Raw genomic sequence first — 8,074 nt, forward strand, 5'->3', positions numbered from 1 at the left:
CCCCCTCCTCTTTTACCTCCCCCTCTGTCTCGCCTGAAGATTCTGTACCCCGGAATATTGAGCTGCCAATCTTGCCCCTCCCTCAACCATGTCTCCGTGATAGCAACAATATCATACTCCCATGTGTTTATCAACACCTTCAGTTCATCCACCTTATTTGCAAGACTCCTTGCATTAAAATAGATGCCATCCAGCCTTGCCCTTATATATTTGCCCTGTCTACCAAGCTGACTTGTTTTTTTCTCTATAATTGGCAGCACATCCCCCCCTATTTCAGCTCCCCTCTGTATCCCATCCCCCTGCCAAGTTAGTTTAAACCCCCCCCAACAGTGCTAGCAAACCTCCCCGCAAGGATATTTGTCCCGCTCTGGTTCAGGTGCAACCCGTCCGACTTGTACAAGTCCCACCTTTCCCAGAAGCAGGCCCAGTGATCCAGGAAAGTAAAACCCTCCCCCCTACACCAACTCTTTAGCCACGCATTCATCTGCTCTATCCTCCCATTCCTATACTTACTAGAACGTGGCACTGGGAGTAATCCAGAGATTACAACCTTTGAGGTCCTGCTCTTTAATCTGTTACCTAGTTCCCTAAATTCTTGATGCAGGACCTCATCCCTCTTTTTACCTATGTCGTTGGTACCAATGTGGACCACGACCACTGGCTGTTCACCCTCCCCCTCCAGAATGCCCTGCAGCCGCTCAGTGACATCCTTGACCCTGGCACCAGGGAGGCAACAAACCATCCTGGATTCACGTCTACGGCCACAGAAACGCCTATCTGTTCCCCTTACTATAGAATCCCCTACCACTATTGCTCTCCCACTCTTTTTCCCCCCTTCCTGGGCAGCAGGAGCACCCCCAGTGCCAGGAAGTTGGCTGCTGCTGCCTTCCCCTGGTGAGTCATCCCCCTCAACAGTATCCAAAGCGGTATACTTGTTTGAAAGGGGGATGTCTGCAGGGGTTCCCTGCACTACCTGCCTGCCTTTGTTGCTCCGCCTGATGGTCACCCCCTGTGCTGCCCTACCCTGAGGCGTGAACAACTCGCTAAACGTGCTATCCACGAGCCTCTCAGCATCGCGCATGCTCCAAAATTCATCCACCCGCAGCTCGAGCGCCGCAATGCGGTCTGCAAGTAGCTGCAGCTGGATGTATTTCCCGCACACATGGTCGCCAGGGACACTGGCAGCGTCCCTGATTTCCCACATGGAGCAAGAGGAGCAGAACACGGGTCTGAGCTCTCCTGCCATGACTTACTCCTTTAATTAATTTAAAAATGTATTCAATACCCCAGTTACAGGTATACTCTAGGGCGCTTTATTTACCAACTGTCCCCACTGCACCAGATACCCTAGAAATTTAACACCACAGAAGTCAAGCTTGTATTGAAAAGAGAGAAATACTCACCAACCAATCACTTACCTGCTCCCTGGTGACGTCACACTCTGATTACTTTTTACCTCTCTCCTCTGCTGTTGATTTGGTATGCCTCTGCCTTCGTGCCGGTTTTTAAGCCGGGCTCCTCCTCCGCTGCTGCTCTCCCCCGAACTGGTCGGGCCTCTGCCTTCGCGCCGGTTTTTAAGCCGGGCTCCTCCTCCGCTGCTGCTCTCCCCCGAACTGGTTGGGCCTCTGCCTTCGCGCCGGTTTTTAAGCCGGGCTCCTCCTCCGCTGCTGCTCTCCCCCGAACTGGTCGGGCCTCTGCCTTCGCGCCGGTTTTTAAGCCGGGCTCCTCCTCCGCTGCTGCTCTCCCCCGAACTGATAATGACCAGACCATCTGGTTTTTTTCAGTGATGTTGATTGAGGGAGAAATATTGGCCTGAGGACACCGGCCCCCTGCTCTTCTTATAAATAGTGCCGTGGGATCTTTTACGTCCACCCGAGAGAGCAGACGGAGCCATGGTCAGATATTGGATGGATTGCTCAGCCAGCTTGGAATGAACCCAAACCAGACATCCAACCAGTTTGTTATCATTACATAGCTGGGTGGTTTTAGGAATGTGCCTTTGTCATTCCTGCCTGCGTCAGAAGGTGAGGGGTTTCAATCCCGCCCGGGACACTCCCAATGAGTGGTGACCGGAGATCCGGCTCGGAATTCCGGGTTGACATCCAGCGGGATACTCATGTCCGATGGGTGTGTTGCGGCCTCCCGCCCCCGTCCCCCTCCTTGTCCTATGGGATTGAGGGAGCTCCTAAAACCAATGCTGCTGTGAAGCTATGTCACCCCGCGGCGGTCTGGAGGTCCTGTGCAGGCTGCTCACTGGCTTTAACATGGGAGAAACCGCGCAACGTGCGAAAATTTGAATGGGCCGCACAGCCAGTTAAAGGGACTGTGCACGAGAAAAAAATAATTAGAGGGAACATTGCATTAAACCCTCCCTCTGTCTGGGACTAACCCTGCTGTCGGCTGGTATAGAGATGGTCATGGCCATGGAAGGCGCGTTCATGTCACGGCCTGTCAAGAACAAGGATGTCTTGCTGCAGTTGTACAGGGCCTTGGTGAGACCGCACCTTGAGTATTGTGTGCAGTTTTGGTCGCCTTACCTGAGGAAGGACGTTCTTGCCATGGAAGGAGTGCAGCGAAGATTCACCAAGCTGATACCTGGGATGGCAGGAATGACGTATGAGGAGAGATTGTGTCGATTGGGCTTATACTCGCTGGAGTTTAGAAGAATGAGAGGGGATCTCATTGAAACTTATAAAATTCTAACAGGACTAGACAGACTAGATGCAGGAAGGATGTTCCCGATGGCGGGGGAGTCCAGAACCAGGGGTCACAGTCTAAAGATAAGGGGTAAGCCATTTAGGACAGAGATGAGGAGGAATTTCTTCACCCAGAGAGTGGTGAACCTGTGGAATTCTCTACCACAGAAGGCAGTTGAGGCCAATTCATTAAATATATTCAAGAAGGAGTTAGATATATTTCTTGAGGCTAAAGGGATCAAGGGATATGGGGAGAAGGCAGGGACAGGGTACTGAATTTGGATGATCAGCCATGATCTCATTGAATGGCGGAGCAGGCTCGAGGGGCCGAATGGCCTACTCCTGCTCCTATCCTCTATGTTTCTATGTTAATCAGCCCGCGAATCCTCCCACTGTTCTCCAAGGGAAGCCCGTGTAGATACCAAAAACAAACATAATCTGGGGCAGGTCACTTCAGTTTTAATATCGGGCTAAACAGGAAGCTTTATGCTGTAATAACAACAGGAAAAAATGACGGAAACACTCAGCAGGCCGGCCAGCACCCGCGGAGAGAGGAACAGAGTTAACGTTTCAGGTCGCTGACCTTTCGTCAGAACTGGAAAAAGTTGGAGGTGTAACAGGTTTGAAGCAGGTGCAGGGGCAGGGAAAGGTGGGAGGGGAGGAAAGAACAAAAGGGACGGTCTGTGATAGGTGGACGGCAGGAGTGGTTAAATGTTGCAAATGGGGATGGCAGAATTATCACCAGCTGCCGCCTGATAAAATAGAGGCAGAGGTTATAGTCTGAAATTGTTGAACTCAATGTTGAGTCCAGAACGCCATAAAGTGCCTAATAGAAAGATGCTGTGTTGTCTCTTTCTGAGGTATGGCAAAGGCGCAAACAGGCATAACGAGTTGGGGGACATAAGGGGTGATTCTGGATTTTGGAGTGGGTGACTCGGTGGAGGGAGGAACATGTCGTTCTCTCCTTCAGCCACTTGTCCTTCGGCGCATTTCGAGGAAGAGCAGGGGGAGTTCCCCCCCGTGTCCTGGGGCCAATATTCATCCCTCAACCAACATCACTAAAACATATGACTTGGTCAGTATCACAGTGCTGTTTGTGGGAGCTTGCTGTGCGCAAATTGGCTGCCGCGTTTCCTACATTACAACAGTGACCATAGAGCACATATACCAGAAACGCTGTTTACGGAGGTCACGGACCATCATCAAAGACCCTACCCACCCCAGCCACAGTCTGTTCGCCCTCCTGCCATCTGGGAGACGCTACAGATGCATTCGCACCCGTACGACCAGATTTAGGAACAGCTTCTTTCCCAGGGCTGTCATCCTACTGAACTCCACAAATAAACTCTAAAGCCTGCACATCTGCCAATGCACTTTATTATGGTTATGTTTGTGTTAATGTATTACAAGCCAAATGAATGTTGAATGTTTAAATGTCTTAATCTAAATGTACACTCTCGGGAGCCGCAAGCCTACATTTCGTTGTACTGCACTTGTGCACTAACAATGACAATAAAAGTTGATTTGATTTGATTTGATTTGATTTGATTTTGACTTCAAAAAGTGGCTGTAAAGCCTCTTGCGATGTCCTGAGGTCATGAGTGGCACTACATAGTTCTAGTGGGGTGACAGCAAATTGCGTTTCTGATTCTTTGGGCTCTGTTCAGGGGTGGTGGAGTGCATGCAATGTTTTTTTACAATTCCATTTGTGTCAGCCATGGTTCAGTGGGGAGCACTGTCGCCTCTAATTAAGAAGGTTGTGGGTTCAAACCCCACACCAGAGAAGGTGGTGGTGAGCCGCCTTCTTGAACCGCTGCAGTCCGTGTGGTGAAGGTGCTCCCACAGTGCTGTTAGGGAGGGAGTTCCAGGATTTTGACCCAGCGACGAGGAAGGATCGGCCGATATATTTCCAAGTCAGAATGGTGTGTGACTTGGAGGGGAACTTGGAGGTGGTGGTGTTCCCCATGCGCCTGCTGCCCTTGTCCTTCTAGGTGGAAGAGGTCGCGGGTTTGGGAGGTGCTGCCGAAGAAGCCTTGGCGAGTTGCTGCAGTGCATCTTGTAGATGGTACACACTGCAGCCACGGTGCGCCGGTGGTGGAGGGAGTGAATGTTTAAGGTGGTGGATGGGGTGCCAATCAAGCGGGCTGCTTTGCCCTGGATGGTGTCGAGCTTCTTGAGTGTTGTTGGAGCTGCACTCATCCAGGCAAGTGGAGAGTATTCCAGCACACTCCTGACGTGGGCCTTGTAGATGGTGGAAAGGCTTTGGGGAGTCAGGAGGTGAATGTATGTAATTATAAAAACTGGGGTTCAGTTCTATAAAAGCATCCAAGAGGCTGCCCAACCCTCTCCCTCCCTCCTGTGTGTGTTAGAAAGCCCTCACTACTAATAGACATGGAAATGAAACAGATTTAGAGATGATTGCTGACAATAATAGAGACACCAGGAAAAGACAACAGAAAGACAACAGATACCCAGTGACAGCCTTCGGTTCCAATGGAAACAGATGAGTGATGACCTCATTGGGTCGTTGTGGCTCCAAACATTGGCCAAGAATAAAGAAATGTGTAAATTCTCAGCTCAGTTTCCATTGTTCAGCCCTGGCTCAGTGTGCAGCACTCTCACCTCTAATTAAGAAGGTCGTGGGTTCAGACCCCACGCCAGAGACTTCAGCATATAACCCAGGCTGACATAGAAACATAGAAAATAGGAGCAGGAGTAGGCCATTCGGCCCCTTGAGCCTGCTCCGCCATTCAATGAGATCATGGCTGATCATCCAAATTCAGTACCCTGTCCCTGCTTTCTCCTCATATCCCTTGATCCGTTTAGCCTTAAGAAATATATCTAACTCCTTCTTGAATATATTTAATGAATTGGCCTCTACTGCCTTCTGTGGTAGAGAATTCCACAGGTTCATCACTCTCTGGGTGAAGAAATTCCTCCTCATCTCTGTCCTAAATGGCTTACCCCTTATCCTTAGACTGTGACCCCTGGTTCTGGACTCCCCGACCATCGGGAACATCCTTCCTGCATCTAGTCCTGTTAGAATTTTATAAGTTTCAATGAGATCCCCTCTCATTCTTCTAAACTCCAGCGAGGCTGAAGGGTTGTAATCTGTCACCCCCGATCCTCTCTAACTTCTACCGCTGCACTATAGAGAGCATCCTGATAAACTGTATCACGGTATGGTACGGCAGCTGTAGCTCCCATGACCGGAAAGCCCTGCAGCGGGTAGTCAAAACTGCCCAACGCATCACCGGCACCCGGCTACCGACCATAGAACATATATATCAGAAACGCTGCCTACGGAGGGCACGGTCCATCATCAAAGACCCTACCCACCCCAGCCACAGTCTGTTCGCCCTCCTACCATCTGGAAGACACTACAGATGCATTTGCACCCATACGACCAGATTTAGGAACAGCTTCTTTCCCAGGGCTGTCATCCTACTGAACTCCACAAATAAACACTAAAGCCTGCACATCTGCCGATGCACTTTATTATGGTCATATTTATGCTAATATATATGTACAAATGTATGTTGAAATGTTTAAGTGTCCTAATCCAAATTGTACACTCTCGGGAGCCGCAAGCCTACATTTCGTTGTACTGCACTTGTGCACTAACAATGACAATAAAAGTTGATTTGATTTGATTTGATTTTGATTTGAGTATAAGCCCAATCAACCCAATCTCTCCTCATACGTCATTCCTGCCATCCCAGGTATCAGTCTGACACACCCAGTGCACTAATGAGGGAGCGCGGCACTGTCAGAGGTGCCGTCTTTCAGATGAGACGTTAAACCGAGGCCCCGTCTGCCCTCTCAGGATGGATGTAAAAGATCCCACGGCCACTATTCTAAGAAGAGCAGCGGTGATCTCCCCGGGCGTCCTGGCCAATATTTACCCATCAATCAACTGATTATCTGGTCAATATCTCATTGCTGTTTGTGGGAGCTTGCTGTGCGCCAATTGGCTGCCGCGTTTCCTACATTACAACAGTGACTACACTTCAAAAAGTACTTCATTGGCTGTAAAGCGCTTTGGGACGTCCTGAGGTTGCGAGGGAATTCAAGCAGGGTTCTGGAAATTGAGGGACAGTTCAGAGCGTGTGAGATATTTCGCAGAAAAACCACCACAGGAATTTGGTTAACTAATCCTTTCAAACTTGACTAGCTCCCCCTCGCTCCCCACCCTATCTCATTCATTTGAAGTTTTGAAACAAAGGGGTTTGTTTAAACTCTGTCTCAGACAAGTGGCCATCAGAGTAAGGCAGCAATTATGCATGTCATGTGCCAATCATTCTGCGCTCCGCTAATCTCTAGCCCTGAAAAGAATCAGAGGCAATTAATTCAACTCTCAAAACACTTCTTACTTTTAAAAGGTCAGGTTAGTGGGCCCACTATGAACGAGAGATTAAGTGGTTTAGAACGCTGCTCTGCCCTAATCTCCTCTCGCAGTCAGGCGTAAATGGACCTGAAACCAGTTTTGACAGCGTGTCACGGTTGACTTTCCCAATGGTCTGATGTTCGGGCGCTAACACCATCAGCCAGTCGGAGCAGTTACACTGGGACTCACAGCGCAACTTTCCCACAGTGCATGAGAAACTTACAACACCATCATTGCTAGATATATTTAAAAAAAGACTTGCATTTCTATAGCGCCTTTCCCGACCACTCGACGTCCCAAAGCGCTTTACAGCCAATGAAGTACTTTTTGAAGTGTAGTCACTGTTGTAATGTAGGAAACACGGCAGTCCATTTGCGCACAGCAAGCTCCCACAAACAGCAATGAGATAATGACCAGATAATCTGCTTTTTTTTAAGTCTTTCTTGTTATTCAGCTATTCACAATATATATAAATGATCTAGACGAGGGAACTAGATGTAATATCTCCAAGTTTGCAGACGACACAAAGCTGGGTGGGCGAGTGTGCTGTGAGGAGGATGCGGAGAAATTCCAGTATGATTTGGACAGGTTGGGTGATTGGGCAGATGCATGGTAAATGCCGTATAATGTGGATAAATGTGAGGTTATCCACTTTGGTGGCAAAAACAGGAAGGCAGATTGTTATCTGAACGGCAATAGATTGGGAGAAGGGGAAGTGCAACGAGACCTGGGTGTCCTTGTGCTGAAGGTAAGCATGCAGGTGCAGCAGGTGGTTAAGATGGCAAATGGTATGTTGGCCTTCATAGCGAGAGGATTCGAGTACAGGAGCAAGGATGTCTTGCTGCAGTTGTACAGGGCCTTGGTGAGACCACACCTTGAGTATTGTGTGCAGTTTTGGTCACCTTACCTGAGGAAGGATGTTCTTGCCATGGAGACAGTGCAGCGAAGATTCACCAGACTGATACCTGGGATGGCAGGAATGACGTTTGAG

Source organism: Somniosus microcephalus, chromosome 34, assembly GCF_052327205.1.
Source record: "Somniosus microcephalus isolate GS21.2 chromosome 34, FLI_Smic_1.0, whole genome shotgun sequence".
Lineage (NCBI taxonomy): Eukaryota > Metazoa > Chordata > Chondrichthyes > Squaliformes > Somniosidae > Somniosus > Somniosus microcephalus.